The sequence below is a fragment of the Heloderma suspectum genome, chromosome 3 (assembly GCF_057233095.1).
Source record: "Heloderma suspectum isolate Gila_16-S chromosome 3, 16-S_ref, whole genome shotgun sequence".
Classification (NCBI taxonomy): Eukaryota; Metazoa; Chordata; class Lepidosauria; order Squamata; family Helodermatidae; genus Heloderma; species Heloderma suspectum.
The window spans coordinates 300,623,084-300,642,249 of record NC_139460.1 but is presented as its reverse complement, the minus strand read 5'-3'; the positions used below and the strand labels follow the sequence as shown (position 1 = coordinate 300,642,249).

Below are 19,166 nucleotides of genomic sequence, written 5' to 3'. Positions count from 1 at the left end.
GCACTAGGGAGCCGGAGAGCCGCGCTGCACGAAATCCTCCAGAGCTCGCGGTAAGTGGTGCCATTCCGCCGCAGAATCTGGAGGTTGGATTCTCTGGAATCCAGCCTCATTTGACTCCACAGCGGAATTCTCCGACATCCCTGAAAAAGAGTACAGAATAAAGAAATATACAAGCTTGAAACTACAGTATCAAAATTGTTGTTGTTGTTCAGTCGTTCAGTCGTGTCCGACTCTTCGTGACCCCATGGACCATAGCACGCCAGGCCTTCCTGTCCTGCGCTCTCTCCCGGAGCGTGCTCAAGTTAGTATCAAAATACAACCAGACTAAACCTAGCAGCAAGGCAGAGACTGAAAATACAGTAACAGATTTAAAACAGCAAAGTTAAAAGACTATAACACTAAAATGCACAAATGCTGGGAAAATTAAAAAAAAAAAAAAGGTTTTCACCCGGTGCCAAATTTTTATTTACGCAAAATTTAAAAAAGGAAAATGTTCCCAGAATTCAGGGAAAAAGCCAAAGCCCCAAATCCAAGCTGAGTTGGGATCGCTCTGGGAATCTATTAGGCCCCGAAGGGATGGATTGCCTGGCGGTGACAGACATCCCTACATGCAGTCTAGAAAGAGCTGTATTCGTTCATCTCTGTCATGCCCCCAACTGGAGGAGTCCTCGGAGGAGGAGGAGCTAGAGGCCCCAGAAGCCCAGGGTACCCCAGACCAGGACTGCCACCAGACCCACAGGAGCTTGAACCCTTGGAGGAAGTGGCTGCCAGGCCATCCCTGTCAGGAGAAAGGGACTCTGCCTCTGAGGCAGAGGCTGAGCCACCCCCTGAGCCCTGGGAGTGTCCTTGCCTCAAGTGACAGACTGGTAGGGCTCCTGTGCAAAGGAGTGCTCGCCTCCAGAAAAGGTCTCCACAGGAGAAAGGGACTCCTCAGGAGTAGGCTCTGGAAAGAGAGCTCTGATTGCTGCAGCTGAGGTCTGGCTGGGGTCTGGCTGGCTTTGAGCTTAAAGCCTTCACTAGAAGCCCAGCCAGTGTTGGAACAACTTGGCCCATTCAGCCTCTGCTGTGTGCCTTGCTTCCTGAATTGTGCCCTGTGACTGATGCTCTGTTTACTGACTTTCTGGACTGCTTAACAACCCCACTTCTGGACTGTGTTTGAGCTCTTGCTTGTTACCTTGACTACTCCTGTTGCTGCCTGACCCTCATTGCCTGACTAAATGATTGTGTACTGACCTCTGCCTGTAGGTCAGTAAAAAGGTAAAGGTGTCACCAACCAGTCATGTCCGACTCTAGGGTGCGGTGCTCATCCCCGTTTCTAAGCCGAAGAGCCAGCGCTGTCTGAAGACGCTTCCGTGGTCATGTGGCCGGCATGACTGAACACCGAGGTGCACGGAGCGCTGTTACCTTTCCCGCCAAGGCGGTGCCTATTTATCTACTTGCAATTCCTTGCTTTCGAACTGCTACGTTGGCAGGAGGTCAGTACACAATCATTTATGTACTGCTCCTGCCTTAGCCTAAACTACCTTGGACTGAAGCCTGCGTGCTTGACCATTTGCTTGCCAACTCAACTATTTTATTGCATTGCTCCCTGCAGTTGCTTACAAACAGCTAAGTCTCAATCTAGGGCAGGACAGTTTGTTCTAATGCCAACATAACAGCTTTGTAGGCCCAACTGGCCCAACTGAGGGCCCTGCAGTAGCCACCAGTTATGCCTCACAGATGGAAATGCCCTATGGGTCCCCCTGAAAAAGTGTGATGGCTCACCTGAACAGTTCCCAATCTTCCTGGCACAGTGTGTACTGTATATGGAACTGCGTCCAGAGGACTTTCGAGATGACAGGACCTGGGTGGGGTTCCTGATCAGTCTAGTGATGGGGTCTGCTGCCAAATGGGTCAACCTATACCGGGTACAACCAAGTCTGCTCCTCTCTGATTTCAAAGGCTTTGTAACAGAGATGTGTCAGGTCTGTGAGGACCAGCAGAAGGATGAAACTGCTAACCGTAAGATCAGATGGCTTCATCAAGGGGGAAAATTGGTTGCAGAGTATGCAAATGAGTTCCACCTGGTGTCTCAAGACTTGGAGTAGAATGAAGTGGTCCTAATGGACCAATTTCTGGAAGGGCTGTCTAATGACATCCCCGATGAACTGGTGTGGGTAGAGAGGCCATCAACTCTCCAGGCTTCGATCCATTTATGTCTGTGGATAGATGGGTGGCTCAAAAGTAGGCGTACTGAGCACCATCAGACCTGCTCCCAAGAACCCAGGTCATGAAGGGGAGCCCAGCCAAAGATGACCCTTGAGGAGACAGACCCGCAGAGACAAAAGGGTCTCTCTTTTTACTGTGGGACTACTGGTCATTTTGCAATCACATGCCCTGCCAAATGGTCCCGACCAGCAAACCTGAGAGACATAGCAGTTTTAATACTTCTATATTCTATATTGTTTCTATGCTGCACTTGTGGTTTTAATTTTGGTGAACCACACAGAGAGCTTCAGCTATTCGGCCGTATAGAAATGCAATAAATACATTAAAAACTATATCTCTGCTTATATGTATATGGACACGTATCAATGCCATATGATAACCAAATGTCTTGAGATAATTGTGGAAATCACAAAAGTGTCATCCTTAAGGATTCTTTAAATATTTCCTTGTGAGACACCAAGTTCTATAGTGTAGTTATATTATACCACAACAGCTTCCTCACTCCCCTCACACACACACACACACACACACACATACACACACACTTTCCAGCAGTCATCTCTGTATGAAAAGAACTATCTTATCCAAATACATGCCAAATATATATTCATTTTGGCTTATGCTAATGGGTATAGACTGATGGTCATTGATCTGAAAGATTTCTGGAAGAAGTCGTGATGAAATTCATCCTTTTGTATTCTTATTGAGTTTGTAAGTCGTAACTCCTAAGGGCTGAACTGGAAATATAAATTAGAATTATGCAGTGCATTATAATTTCATCAATAAAGCCATATGTTACCAACAATACTGGAGTCCAACAATGAAATCAGATTTACATCTATTTTATTTATTCCATTGGTATTCTGCCCTTCTTCTGGAGAATGGAGAACAGCTTACAAATGTTTCCTAGGTGGTATTTTATCCCAGCAGCTTACACACGCAGACCTTCTTAGCTCAGCTACATCATTATGCCTTTGTACTAGTGCTGCCAACTGACCAGCAAAAATAGCTGTTGGTGCCTTTAAGAGCAACTTGACCTTCAAAAACTAGCAGGTACAGTTTTTCTTTCCATAAAAATAAGTAAGCATTATTACACCAGAAAGAAAATGAAATGACTGCATGTAACCTGAATGCTTGAACTCCCAATAAGGGATGTACGAACCCCACAATGTCCGGCCTTGGGGGACAGTTCTCCCATGGGGCAATTCAGGTCACTTGGGACCCTGCAGATTCCTCCAGAGCCCTGCCATGTCTGCTGAAGTTGGTGGAGCAATGTGTTAGGACACAGCATGAAGAACTTCATCAGGAGGGCTTTAAACTGAATCCTACAGGGAAGGGAGATGTAAAGTTGGGGGTAACAATGGAGACAACAGCTCTAATAGCGCCCAAAAATTAGGCATGGTGGAAAATTCTGCCACGGATCTCAGTGAGGCCGAATGCCAGTGCATTCGGCCCCCCAAAATCCGTGGCAGAATGGAGCCCCCCACCCCTCCACCCCACAAAAGTCCCGCAAAACGGAGCCTACCTGGCTGCGGCTCCAGAGGTGGCTCTGGGGCGGCGGCTCCGCTCCGCTGTCAGGCCGTGGACCTGCCAGCCAGGCCAACCCACAGCGGGTCCTCCAGCCGCTGCCAGGCTGGTGCAGACACAAATGGCGTCCTGAGTAGGGGACGCCATTTGCGTCCCTATGGTAGCCCCATGATAGGACCCATGATAGGCCATTGTAGCAGCCGCCATTTGCATCCCTACGCCAGCCCCCTGATAGGCTACGTATATATTTACGTAGCCTATCACGGCTAAAGCAGGGACGCAAATGGCGTCCCCTGCGCCATTTGCGTTCCCATTTTAGCCATGATAGGCTACATAAATATTTGCGTAGCCTATCACAGGGCTGGCGTAGGGACGCAAATGGCAGCCACTACAATGGCCTGTCATGAGTCCTATCATGGGGCTACCATAGGGACGCAAAAGGGCGTCCCCTACTCAGGACGCCATTTGCATCTGCACCAGCCTGGCAGCGGCTGGAGGACCCGCTGTGGGTTGGCCCGGCTGGCAGGTCCATGGCCTGGCAGCGGAGCGGAGCCGGCTGGGCAGGATTCCAGGGGGGAGGAACAGATCACCTCCCAACCCGTTGAGGATTCTGGGTGGAGGAATGGATCGCCTCCCCCCACCTGCAGAACCCAGCGGAGCCAGGTAAGCGGGGTTTCATACACCCCCACCAATAATAGTGTTCACAAACATGTAGGAAGAAAGCCAGATGATGAAGCACATGGTCTTCGATGTCTATATACTAATGCCTAGAGCATGGAAACAAACAGAACGAACTTGAACTCTTAATACAAGAGGGAAATTATGACTTGATAGGTATAACTGAGACTTGGTGGGATGACTCTCATGACGGGAATACAGCAATTGAAGGATATAACTTGTTCAAAAAGAACAGGAGGAACAGAAAGGGAGGTGGGGTTGCACTGTATGTGAAAAATACATATCTCTGCAGAGAAATACAGGAGGATGAGATTGGTAGCCCCATCAAGAGCATATGGGTAAAAATAAAGGGAGCAAAGAATAAAAGGAACATGGTGGTTGGAGTCTACTAGCGGCCACCCAACCAAGGAGAAAATGAGGATGACACTTTTGAAAAGCAAATTGCCAAGGTTTCAAGGAAGCATGATGTAATAGTAATGGGGGACTTCAATTTCCCTGATATTTGTTGGGAGACAAATTCTGCAAAACATGGCCCCTCCAAGAGATCCCTGACCTGTGTTGCTGATAATTTCCTCCTACAGAGAGTGGGGGAAGAAACTGGAGGATCGGTTATCCTTGACTTGATCCTAACCAACAGAGATGACTTAGTGGATAAAGTAGCAGTTAAGGGAACTCCGGGAGACAGCAACCATGTTATACAGCGTTCTTGGTTCTAAAGGAAGCAAAAGCTGAGTAGGGATGTCAGAGAATTCCACCACGGATCTCGGTTAGGCCAAATGCCAGTGCATTCGGCCCCCCGAATTCTGTGGTGGAACGGCCTGCCACCCCCCCGCCACCCCCCACAGATCCCCCCGGGACGAGACTTACCTGGGGCAGATCTTCCGGGCAGTGGTGGCTCCAGCGGTGGCTTCGGTGGTGGCGGCTGCGGCAGCTGGTCTTCCGATCGGCTGCCACCACCACCATTTCCAGTCTTGTAAAAAAAAAAACGACGTGATAGGCTACATAAAGATTTACGTAGCCTATCATGGCTGGGTTTAAAAAAAAAAAAACCTGCGTATGCAAATTCCTTATTTTTGGCAGTCTTAGTCTACGGAAATATTTACGTAGACTATGATGGCGAAAATAAAGGGGGACGTAGGCCAAAACGGTGAATCAAAAAAGGACGCAAATAGCACCCACTATGCTATTTGCGTTCCCCTTTATTTTCGCCATCATAGTCTACATAAATATTTACGAAGATTAAGATGGCCAAAAATAAGGAACGCAAATGGTGGCGGCCATAGCCACCGCCATTTGCGTACGCGGTTTGTTGTGTTTTTTTCCCCAGAGCCCTCTGCGGACGGAAATCCGGCTGCAGACGGCTCTGGCCTGGCTGGGCCTGGCCAGCTGCTCTGCAGAGCTGCCACGGAGCACAGCCAGCCATCGAGGATTCCGGCGGGGAGGAACGGAATGCCTCCCCCCCCACCATCAACATAATCCACGGAAAGGTAAGTGACTTTCGTACATCCCTAATTAGCTGAGTATAGCCAAACGCGTACCCTGGATTTTAGGAAAGCCAATTTTAATAAACTCAGAACTATGATAACTAAGGTCCCATGGCAACCAACTCTAATGAGAAAAGGAGTCCAGGATGGGTGGGAGCTTTAAAAAAAAGGAAATTCTAAAGGCACAATTACAAACAAGTCCAACAAGAAAAAAGGCAGAAGACAACAGGAGAAGCCAATGTGGCATCACAAAAGCTTAGAGATGACCTGAAAACAAAAAAGGACACATGCAGGAAGTGGAGGGAAGGCCAAGCTACAAAGGAAGAGTACAGGCAAGTAGCACAGAATTGCAAGAATGGTGTCAGGAAGGCTAAAGCTGAGAATGAGCTGAGGTTAGCAAGGGATGCAAAAGGCAACAAAAAGACTTTCTTCAGATAAATGCATACTAAAAGACAGATGAAAGAAATGGTGGTCCAGCTATTAAATAAGGATAGCAAAATGATAACAAATGACAAAGAAAAGGCAGAAGTGCTCATTTCCTACTTTGGCTCAATCTTCTCCCAAAAGAGGGTCTATGAGCCGCCTGGCAAAGGTGAAGTACAGGCTGAAGGGGCAGGATTGCAGCTTGAGATTGATAGGCATATGATCAAGCAACACCTCATTACTTTGAATGAGTTCAAATTTCCAGGGCCAGATGAACTGCATCCTAGCGTAATAAAGGAACTGGCAGAAGAACTCTCAGAACCACTGTCTATTCTCTTTGAGAAATCATGGAGGATGGGTGAAATGCCAGATGAATGGAGGAGGGCTGATGGTGTCCCTATCTTCAAAAAGGGTAAAAAGGAGGAACCTGGGAACTACAGACCAGTCAGTCTGACATCAATCAATCCCTGGGAAAATTCTGGAGCAAATGATAAAGCAATCCATCTGTAAGCACCTTGAAAACAATGCAGTGATTACTCAAAGCCAACATGGATTTGTCAAAAACAAGTCCTGCCAGATGAATCTGATCTCATTTTTTTGATCAAGTAACCTCCCTTGTGGACTGTGGGAATGCTGTGGACACAATATACCTCGGCTTCAGCAAAGCTTTCGACAACGTGCCCCATGATTAGGGATGGCGGAAAAATCCACCACGGACTCCAATGAGGCCGGATTCTTTAGAATCCAGCCCCATGGAGTCCATGGCGGAATGGACTATCCCACCAACACCACCCAAAATCCCACTGGGATGGACCCTACCTGCTGCCAGTTGGTCCGGGTCCGTCCACTGCTGCTGTCCCTCCGCTGCCCCGACTGCAGCCACAAATGGCGTCTGGTGTAGGGGATGCCATTTGCATCCCTGCTCTTTGCCATGATAGGCTACGTAAATATTTATGTAGCCTATCACCGAAAAAAGCAGGGACACAAATGGCATCCCCTATACCGGACGCCATTTGGGGCAGCAGCCCAGCAGCAGATAGAAGTCCAGCTTCGGTCGGGCCTGGCTGGTGGCTCTGCAGACTCACCACAGAGCGGAGCTGGCCAGGAAGGATTCCGGGGGGAGGGGTGGATTGCCTCCCCCCCCCCCACGCATGCCCGGACTGAAACGGGGTGAGTATTCCATACACCCCTACCCATGATATCCTGATGAGCAAAGTAGCTCAAAGTGGGCTACGTGAAACAACTATCAAGTGTCACCATTGGCTACAGGATTGGACTCAAAGAGTGCTTTTCAATGGGATCTTCTCAAACTGGGGGAGGTAATGAGTGGACTACTGCAGGGCTCAGTGCTGGGCCCAGCGCTCTTCACCATTTTTATTAATGACTTGGAGGAGGAGGTGCAGGGAATGCCTATCAAATTTGCAGATGATACAAAATTGGGTGGGATAGCTAATACCTTGGAAGACAGAAACAAAGAAATGGGGAAGAAAATGCAAGGTAATTCTTTATCATTTTAAAAGTGGAGGTCAGACAAAACTCAGGGGTGGAAGGGCCACTTGACCAATGGGAGGGGCAGCTTGCTGCAGACCCCCTCCACCCTGGAAATTACCCTGCCCGTCATGGTTTTGCCTGCTGCTTGGCAAGGCTGACCCTGCTATCTGAGCATTATAATTTCTGATTAGTAGGAATATTGTACTCCTTTTCCTCTTTTCTGCTGTTCCTCCTGTATGATAGTGGAGGATGAAAGCTATTTATCACACGTTGGAAATAGAATTCATTCTCCTAGAGTCCATTCCCAAAGGTTCTACTGTTAATGTAATAAAAGTGTTTTGCTTTTGCTAGTTCTTGCACCTGAATCCCACTGGAAAAGTGAGACAACAGATAACAATAATGTCAACAACAAAAATCCTAGCATTCTGAGTATCCTTTCCCCCAAACAGCTCTATGGGTTTTATGTGTGCACATGGGAGAAGCGATATGTATTATTGTAGGCTAGAGAAAATGATTACAGCTGCTGATCTATTCTATGTCAGTTCTGTCAAAGCAAACAAACAAATCTGTCAGTTCCGCTTTCTCCCACATTCAGATTTTTTTAGATCTCAATTTCTTTCTCACCTGAACATGTGAACTTTGTGAATTTTGGTAAATTCTAACCAAAAATGAAATGAAATGAAATTATCACCCATCTGCCACCAGCCAAATTCAAGAGGAACAGCTGTTCCCAGGATGTTCCACAGGGCTGTGTTATACCTACCTGCTGTGTAACTATTAAAAGTGACATGCCCCTCACAAAAAAAGAGGTGATAGGCTGAAATCGGCACTAGCACGGTTGAATGCACAGGGATTCAAAGTGAGTCTTTTAAGACAAAAGCACTCAAAATCATGGGCCTGGATGGACAAATCTGTCATTTAGTTTCTCCCATATTTGAATGCTTTGATCTCAAATACCTTTTGTCCAGAATATGGAGAGCTTTGCCAATTTTAGTAAATTCTTATCAAATCCAAACTGCAACAAAGCTCTCACCCATCCCTAATGTATGAGCAAAGATACAAATCCACAGAAACCGCATTCATGTTTTTCTTTATGATTTATAACCTGCCTTTCAACCCACAACTGGGCCTCAAGGCAGCTCACAAAAGTGCAACTATAATATAAATGCAATATCACCATACTTAGGGATGTATGGATTTTGTTAAATCCATTCCATCTGTGTTTCATGAATTGTCAGGCATATTTTAGTCCATCATCCACTCACGGATGGAATTGGATTTTATTTTAGCTGAATGTTGTTCTACTTGCACTAATTCGCATTAGCGCTAACACACATTAACACTAATGTGCACTTGCACAAATGTGCTAATCAGCATGAGTTAATGTGAGTTAGCACAAATCCCACCCCCACCCCCCAAGTGAAAAAACAAAACAAAAACCCAGTCTGTGCTGTGGAATCTGCATGACCTGGAAAAAGCTGGTCCACTGCAGAATACACAGGCCAGATTCATAGAAATCTGAACTCATTTCAATCTGTTGAAGTTTTCTCTGATGATTCATACTTAGTCTTGGTGTTGTGCTTTAGAGTGTTCACATATATTGTCTTGCTGATTCATGACACAACACATAATTTGTGTACAGAATGTGCTGCCACAAATCTGTGCGTTGGCCACCAACTTAGACAATTTAAACAAATTCATGAACAGAGGATTAAATAAATTTATGAAGACAATATGAATAATTACTGCCATAGTAATTATTTGTTATATGCGAACTCCTGGTTGAGAGACCGTATGGGGATCTGTGAATTCATAAAGCTTCATCTCACTCAGGTTCTCAGTTTTTGACCACTATGCTCATTTCATACTTCTATGCAAGCGGTTTATTTCCTGCACCCAAATTGGGTGCTCATTTTTGTGCACATTTGTCAAATGTACACATTTGTGTACAAAGGCCATCATTGACAAAAGTATGCTCATGTGCATTTGGCAAATGTGCGCATATTTTCCTTTCTCATTTTCCAAATACATGCATGTTGTCAAATGCATTTCTTTGGTTTGTGAAACACACTGCAAGGTTGGATTTCATGTGTGGATTTCTGACTGCGAATTGTGTTTGGGTCTAGATTCTGGGAGGTACAAACTGGATAATCATGCATTAAAATGCAAACCCAGTGGGCAGTATCCAATGCTGACACAGAGCCTCTGCTCAATCTGTTTCACCTGTGAGACCAACTGCTAGTGCACCAGGAAGCTAGTGGTTTCCGAAGCTACCCTGGAAACGAGCAGAAATGCTCATCTCCAGAACACAACAGGTCAGCGGAACCCCCTTCTGCAGTCTCCGCTGCCCTGCCCTGTTCCAGAAACAAGCATTTCTGCAGATTTCCAGTTGCTTCAGGAACAACTAGCTTCCTGGTGCACTACTGGCGGGTCCCACTAGATCACAAGCAGCACTGGATAGTGCCCAATGAATTTCTTACCGTTTCCTAGTCTTTTGGCTGTCATTATGCTGCACCAGCTATCAACAATGAATAATAATAATAATAATAATAATAACAATAACAATAATAATTGAGGAGGAGGGGAGAGGAGGAGAGGAGGAGGAGGGAGGAATAATAATAATAGTAATAATAATAATAATGGAGGAGGAGGAAGAGGAGGAGGAGGAGGAGGAAGGAGGAATAATAGTAATAGTAATAATAATAATAATGGAGAAGGAGGAGGAGGAGGAGGAGAGGAGGAGGAGGAGGAGGAAGGAATAATAATATTAATAATAATGGAGGAGGAGGAGAGGAGGAGGAGAGGAGGAGGAGGAAGGAGGAATAATAATAGTAATAATAATAATAATAATAATGGAGAAGGAGGAGGAGGAGAGGAGGAGGAGGAAGGAATAATAATATTAATAATAATGGAGGAGGAGGAGGGATGAATAATAATAATAATAATAATAATAATGGAGGAGGAGGGAAGAATAATAATAGTAATAATAATTGTGTATAATAATAATAATTAATATGGTATTATAGTATAGCATAGTGACTATAGCATAGTGATTACTGTTGTGAACTGCCCAGAGAGCTTTGGCTATTGAGCAGTATAGAAATGTAATAAACAAACAAACAAACAAACAAACAGGGATGAAGTAATGTGTGATGTGACCATATCTTTCCGTCTCACCAAAAGAAGGGCCCAGACTGCACAAATCAAGTCAGGTTCCCAACACCACACATGTAGGATCCCTAGGTGGGCAAGTGTGTGAATCCTGTCTAATGCACTGGCCGGACGGGTGCGCACAAAGCCCTCTGCATTGCGCTAGTCTGACCACATTCACAAGGCTGGGCTCCAAGACAATAACCCTAAATACACTTGCTAGAGAGAAAGTTGCATTGAACACAATAGGACTTTTCTGAGTAAGCACCCTTGACATAATGATATAAACCGATAAATGTGGTGGTTTTAAAAAAAGTACTAAGGGCATCAACTTCAGCTGGAGCTTACCAAGAAGGAGTTACCTGTGATAATTTATAGCAATTTCCCCCTTACTATTTACTGTAAGTAGAACAGATGTGGATTAAGGAGAACAGTACAACATCCCAGAATTCATCCACTATGAAAGACCATAGTGTCTGTGGGAAGATGTGTAACAAATGACAGGATGTGAAGAAAGTGATTGGGTAAAAAAAGGGAATTGTATAACATTTGAACAAGCCCCAGGTGTTAAAAAAAGAAAGAAGAAGCACCCTATCATCAAAGTGTGAATCAATTAGTACTGACCATGTTGTTCACCCCCTTCATGGATCACTGCCTTGTTGTGGCGAAGGGGCTTGCGTAAGTCAGTGAAGCCATAAGCTATGCCGTGCAGGGCCACCCAAGACGGACAGGTCATGGCAGAGAGTTCTGACAAAATGTGGTCCACTGGAGAAGGAAATGGCAACCCACTCCAGTATTCTTGCCAAGAAAACCCCATGGAACGTATCACAAGGCTAAAAGATATGATGCCGGAAGATGAGCCCCTCAGGTCGGAAGGTGTCCAATATGCTACTGGGGAAGAGCAGAGGGTATTTCCAAGTAGCGCCAGAAAGAGTGAAGCGGCTGGGCCAAACCCGAAAGGACACTCAGCTGTGGATGTGTCTGGCGGTGAAAAGAAAATCCGATGCTGTAAAGAACAATATTGTTTAGGAACCTTCATTATGATGTCAGATCAATGAATCAAGGTAAGCTGGAGGTGGTCAAACATGAGATGGCAAGATTGAACATCGACATCTTGGAAATCAGCGAACTAAAATGGACAGGCATGGGCGAATTTAATTCAGGTGACCATCATATCTACTATTGTGGCCAAGAATCCCTTAGAAGAAATGGAGTAGCACTCATAGTCAACAAAAGGGTGGGAAAAGCAGTACTGGGGTACAATCTTAAAAATGATAGAATGATCTCAGTACGAATCCAAGGCAAACCATTCAACATCACAGTAATTCAAGTCTATGCCCCAACCACTGAGGCCGAAGAAGCTGAGGTTGATCGGTTCTATGAAGACCTACAACACCTTCTAGAACTAACACCAAAAAAAGATGTCCTCTTCATCATAGGGGATTGGAATGCTAAAGTAGGAAGTCAAGAAATCACCGGGATAACAGGCAGGCATGGCCTTGGTGTACAAAATGAAGCAGGACAAAAGCTAATAGAGTTTTGCCAGGAGAACATGCTGATCATAGCAAACACTCTTTTCCAACAGCACAAGAGGCGACTCTACACATGGACATCACCAGATGGTCAATATTGAAATCAGATTGATTATGTCCTTTGCAGCCAAAGATGGAGAAGCTCTATACAGTCAGTCAAAACAAGACCTGGAGCTGACTGTGGCTCAGATCATGAGCTGCTTCTTGAAAAATTTCGGCTTAAATTGAAGAACGACGGGAAAACCACTAAACCATTCAGGTATGACCTAAATCATATCCCTGATGAATATACAGTGGAGGTGAGGAATAGATTTCAGGGATTAGACCTGATAGACAGAGTGCCTGAGGAACTATGGACGGAGGTCCGTAACATTGTTCAGGAGGCAGCAACGAAATCCATCCCAAAGAAAAAGAAATGCAAGAAAGCCAAGTGGCTGTCTGATGAGGCTTTACAAGTAGCTGAGGAAAGAAGGGAAGCGAAAAGCAAGGGAGAAAGGGGAAGATATACCCAACTGAATGCAGAGTTCCAGAGAATAGCAAGGAGAGACAAGAAGGCCTTCTTAAATGAACAATGCAAAGAAATCGAGGAAAACAACAGAATGGGAAAGACTAGAGATCTCTTCAAGAAAATTGGAGATCTCAAGGGAACGTTTTGTGCAAAGACGGGCATGATAAAGGACCAAGAAGGCAGGGACCTAACAGAAGCAGATGAGATTAAGAAGAGGTGGCAAGAATACACAGAAGAACTATACAAGAAAGATCTGAATGTCCCTGATAGCCATGATAGTGCGGTCACTGAACTTGAGCCAGACATCCTAGAGAGTGAAGTCAAGTGGGCCTTAGGAAGCATTAGTAACAACAAAGCTAGCGGAGATGACAGTATTCCAGCCGAGCTATTTAAAATCCTAAAAGATGATGCTGTTAAAGTGCTGCATTCAATATGCCAACAAATCTGGAACACTCAACAGTGGCCACAAGACTGGAAAAGGTCACTTTACATTCCAATTCCAAAGAAGGGCAACGCCAAAGAGTGTTCAAACTACCGCACAATTGCGCTCATTTCACATGCCAGCAAGGTTATGCTCAAAATCCTACAAGCTAGGCTTCAGCAGTATGCGAACCGAGAACTACTGGAAGTACAAGCTGGGTTTCGAAGAGGCAGAGGAACTAGAGATCAAATCGCCAACATTCGCTGCATCATGGAGAATGCATGAATTCCAGAATTCTCTGGAAGAGAATTCCAGAAAAACGTCTATTTCTGCTTCATTGACTACGCTAAAGCCTTTGATTGTGTGGATCACAACAAACTGTGGCAAATTCTTAAAGTGATGGGAGTACCAGACCACCTTACCTGTCTCCTTAGAAACCTGTACGAGGGTCAAGAAGCAACAGTAAGAATCAGACATGGAACAACCGATTGGTTCAAAATTGGGAAAGGAGTACGACAAGGCTGCATATTGTCACCCTGCTTATTTAACTTATATGCAGAGTACATCATGAGAAATGCCGGGTTGGATGAATCAGAGGTCGGAATTAAGATTGCTGGGAGAATTATCAACAACCTCCGATATGCAGATGATACCACCCTAATGGCAGAAAGCAAAGAGGATCTCAAGAGCCTCTTGTTGAGGGTGAAAGAGGAGAGTGCAAAAGCTGGTTTGAAACTCAACATTAAAAAAACGAAGATCATGGCATCTGGCCCCATCACTTCCTGGCATATAGAAGGGGAAGAAATGGAAGCAGTGACAGATTTTACTTTCTTGGGTTCCAAGATCACCGCAGACGGTGACTGTAGCCATGAAATTAAAAGACGCTTGCTCCTTGGGAGGAAAGCTATGGCCAACCTAGACAGCATAGTAAGAAGCAGAGACATCACCTTGCCGACAAAGGTCTGTCTAATCAAAGCTATGGTTTTCCCAGTAGTAATGTATGGCTGTGAGAGCTGGACTATAAGGAAGGCTGAGCGCTGAAGAATTGATGCTTTCGAACTGTGGTGCTGGAGAAGACTCTTACGAGTCCCCTGGACTGCAAGGAGGTCAGATCAGTCAATCCTACAGGAAATCAACCCTGAGTGATCATTGGAAGGAAAGATAATGAAGCTGAAGCTCCAATATTTTGGCCACCTAATGCGAAGAGAAAACTCCCTGGAAAAGACCCTGATGCTGGGAAAGACTGAAGGCAAAAGGAGAAGGGGATGGCAGAGGATGAGATGGCTAGATAGCATCACGGATGCAATGAATATGAACTTGAGCATGCTCCGGGAGAGAGCGCAGGACAGGAAGGCCTGGCATGCTATGGTCCATGGGGTCATGAAGAGTCGGACACGACTGAACGACTGAACAACAATGTTGTTCATATTAATTAAATAGCCCTTATCACCAGATTATATTGCTTATTTGTGCAATCCTCATTTCATTAGAGCTAACTGGAAATAATGACAAGTGATACGTTAAATGCTTAATTAAATGATTTATCTAGCACTGTCTCCATGATGCCATATAGACTCATAACATGAGTACCACAAGTAAGCTAGCCCTGGAATGCTCTGTTTGCGTAAAAGGTTCCTAGCGGTATCCCTTTTCTGTTCTAGGTGTGTACAAAACCCCACTTACCTGGCTCTGCCGGGTTCAGCTGGGGGGGGAGGCGCTCCGTCCCTCCCCCCGGAATCCTCGCCGGGGAGGAGGCGATCCGGTCCTCCACCCCGGAATCCTCGAAAGCCGGCTGTGCTCCTCGGCAGCTCCATGGAGCAGCCAGCCAGGCCCAGGCCAGGGCCATCCGCAGCTGGATTTCTGGCCACGGAGGGCTCTGGGTAAGGAAAAAAAAAGGCCACCACCATTAGCGTTCCTTATTTTTCTTCGTCTTAGTCTACGTAAATATTTACGTAGACTAAGACGAAGAAAAATAAGGAACGCAAATGGTGGTGGCTGTTTTACTGTAAAAATGTACGTATCCTATCACATCTCTGAAAAAAAAAAGAAAAAAAAGACAAGACTACAAATGGCGGCAGCAGCAGCCAGTCGGTAGACCGGCCGCCGCAGCCGCCGCCACTGAAGCCACCGCCGGAGCCACCGCCGGAGCCGCCGCTGCCCGGAACATCCGCCCCAGGTAAGTCTCATCCCGGGGGGGAGAGCAATAGCACTGTTCTGCTGTTGTTCTCCAGCAACTGATATTTAGAAGCCTGCTGCCTCAGATCCTGGAGTTCTTAGTATCATGATGAGACTAGTAGCTATGGAGGAAGAGGGTTTAGTAGTAGGAGAATTCTATGTGTGGAACAGCATGTGCAGGAAGTAGGGCCATTGCTCAGAGGTAGAGCGCATGCAGAAGGTCCTAGCTCAGGATCCATCCCTGCCTGAGACCCTGCAGAGTAGCTGCCAGTCAGAGTACATAATATTGGGCTAGAGGGACAAATCATGTAATCTGGTATGAGGCAGCTTCTTCTGTTCCCTAATAACCTTAAACTAGGGTTGGTGAAGCTATAGCCCTCTAGATGTCATTGGATTCCAACTCCCATCAGCCCCACTGGCATCACCAATTGCCAGGGATGATAGGAGTTGTAATCCCACAACATCTTGAGAACTCTGCACATGACCTATGATGCTCTCTACTATCACCTTTCACTCAGCACATGACTTACGATGCCTCTATTCTACCTTTCACCAATATTTCCATTTTAAAAACGTAATTCTCTGGAGCCAAAATGTCATTTCAGCACTAATGCCACCCACAGCTTAATCTTTTTGTCCTCCCCAAATTAAAGCCATAACCACTAACTACATTCAACTCTTTGGCCCGCATAGAACATTTTTTATAGAATTGCAAGACTTTGAATTCCAAATTCCAGCAGAGCCATTTGAGCCTTGTAGCTTCTAATGCTGGCATTATAAGCATTCTCTATTATGCCACAAGCAGCTGGACTAAAATTATCATTGCAATTCTCCAGCATTTCATACATACTGCATGTCATCATCCTATTGCCGTAGGATACTAGGCAGTCAGAGGCTGGAACAAAGCTGGAATTTAGATTTAAGAAGCAAGAGCCACAACAGGAAAAGCTGGCTTCCACATGGTTCCTTCTTATTCCATTTCCTTCCTTCCAAACATTGGTGGGAGGTCCAGACCCAGTTCAAGAGGGGTTTAAGAAGATGAAATTGTTAGTGATTCCCTTGAACGCCCTAAATGCCTTGGGACCAAGTTATCACAAGGACCATCTGCACACATACAGACCTTCCCATGCCTTTCAATAAGCCTTTGAGGTCTGCATTAGACTGGTAGGCACTAGAGATAGGTCTTTATCAGTGGTGGCCCCATGTTTGTAGAATTCCCTCCTAAGACAGGTGTGTATTGTCCCTACATTGTTGGTTTTGAAGTGGGCTTGGAGATGTTCCTGTTCCAGGCTACTTTGAATTGATGTTTTAGTAGCCTGTATTTAAGGAATTCTCTGCCATGCTCCAGCCTTGCAGGCTTTTAAGAAGGCCTTGAAAACATATTATTTTACTTTGGCCTTCTCTTGAAATGTTTGCTGTTGATGCTGTAATTGCCATTGTTGTTACTGGTTGTGTGTTGTTTTTATTGCGATTTTATTGTGTTTTATATTTTTATCACTTTTAATATGTTAACAGTTTTTATGTATTTTATTGCTGTAAGCTGCCTTGGAGGGGCTTCTGCTCTGAAAAGCAGCCAAGAAATATTTGTAATTAATTAATTAATTAATTAATTAAATTCTCTTTTTTAGTCTCTCACTTTTCGGGTACAATCCTATGGAGATAGTCCTGCCACCTCCAAGTTCAGAGGCAGCCGACTATCCAATGCAGGGCAGATGGAGTGTGGAGGGGATCTTCTCTGCACTCCGGCTGCCCTGCATTTTCAGCTAGACAGCCATGTCTAGCTGAGGCATGTCAGAGCGGGGGGAGGGGAGGCCGGATGGCACATATGAAGCATCATAACAGCGCTTCCATGGTCCCCTCCCCTCCCCACCCCCAAGAACACCCCCCTTTTCACCTGCTCCACACTGCTCTTATGAGTGCAGAGCCGGGGATGAACCACGCCAACAATGAGGCGGCAGGGGCAGGAGCAGGGAGTCAGGTTTCTGGGAACCGAGTTCAGAGCACTGGCTCAGAGCTTGGTTCCCAGAAACCGAAAAAACCTATGGCCAACTTGATGCCGTCTAGCAGCCACAGGATTGCACCTTTTGCTACCTTGATTTAATATTTATAATATTTACACTGCTCTGGATTGTTTACATGGTGTTAAGCGCTGCCGGTGGTGCTGCCTTTTGATTGCTGTTCTGTTGTTCCTTTACTTTGCGGTTTTATAGATGGCATCACATTGTAATGAGCTTTATGTTTTTAACATGGTGCAAGCCACTTTGGAAGGTCGAGACCTCAAAGGCGGCACACACATGCCGAAGCAAGCAAACGAGCAAACAAACCTACCTTTTGCAATTCAATGCCATCATATAACTAGGGATGTCAGAGAAATCCACTGCGGATTCAAATGAGACCAGATTCCAAAGAATCTGCTCAGGAATCTGTGGCAGATCAGGACCAATTACCTCCGCTCCAGGAGGACTGGAGGTGGAACAGCACTCGGCTGCTTCTTGCCAGCCAGAGCCATTCGCCTCCCCCCCGTCCCTGCCGATTGCCACATCTTGAAAAAAAAAAAAATGGCAACCAGGAGGACGTGCCCATAGACTTATACACAAATAGAGTCATGAAACTTGCATATAAGTCTATGTGTCCATAGGCTTATACGCAAGGTTCACGGTTCTATTTTATGTATAAGTCTATGGGCACATGCGATCAGCAGGATGTGCCCATAGACTTCTATGCAAAATAGAGCCGTGAATCTTGTGTATAAGCCTATGGACACATAGACTTATATGCAAGCATCATGACTCTATTTGCATATAAGTCTATGGGCACAACCTCCTGAACGCCATCTTTTTTAAAAAAAAAAAATTAAGACATGGCGATCGGCAGGGACAGGGAAGAGGCGAACGGCTCTGGCTGGCAGGAGGGAAGGTAAGTGGCCCCAAGCCAGTTCCCCCCTCCCCCGAATCCAAGCGGAGCAGAACCTCTCTGGAGGATTCCGGGGGGGGGTGGAACAGATCGCCTCCCCCTCCCCACGAATTCCCCACCGGAACAGACGGTGGGGAATCCGTAGGGATGGGGGAGAATTTCTCCCCGAAACTTCGGGTGGGCGAGTGCCAACGTATTCAGCCCCCCGAAGTAGTTTCCGGGAGAAATTCTCCGCACCCCCCACACCCCTCACCCCCCTGGGATGGGACTTACCTTTCACGAATGTCCCTCCCAGTGGCAGGTCCCGGCGGCGGTTCGGCAGGTCTTCGACAGGGGCAGGGGTGGCAGCCGGTCTTTCGACCGGCTGCCACCGCCGCCATTCCAATAAAAGTAAAAAAAAAAATGCCCCCGTGATAGGCTACGTGACGATTAACGTAGCCTATCATGGCTAGATTTGCAAAGTCAGCCATGATAGGCTACGTAAATCGTCACGTAGCCTATCACAGGTGACTTTAAAAAAAAAAAGAAGCGTGTACAGCTAATGGCAGCCCCCATAGGGAGCCGCCATTCGCGTTCCTTATTTGGTCGCTGTAGTCTACATAAAGATTACGTAGACTACAGCGAAAATAAGGTCAACGCTATTTGCGTTGCCCTTA

The 19,166-nt window shown here is 45.9% G+C and overlaps 1 long non-coding RNA gene across 1 annotated transcript; it reads right to left on the bottom strand.

Moving 5' to 3' along the window:
* Positions 1-3,035: 3,035 nt before the first annotated feature.
* LOC146351503 (uncharacterized) lies at positions 3,036-18,917 on the bottom strand. Its single transcript, XR_014788903.1, has 4 exons — positions 18,784-18,917; positions 15,106-15,298; positions 5,281-5,383; positions 3,036-3,533 (listed from the first exon to the last, which is right to left on the bottom strand). It is a non-coding gene; the product is annotated as an uncharacterized LOC146351503 (long non-coding RNA).
* Between the last annotated feature and the right edge of the window lie 249 nt (positions 18,918-19,166).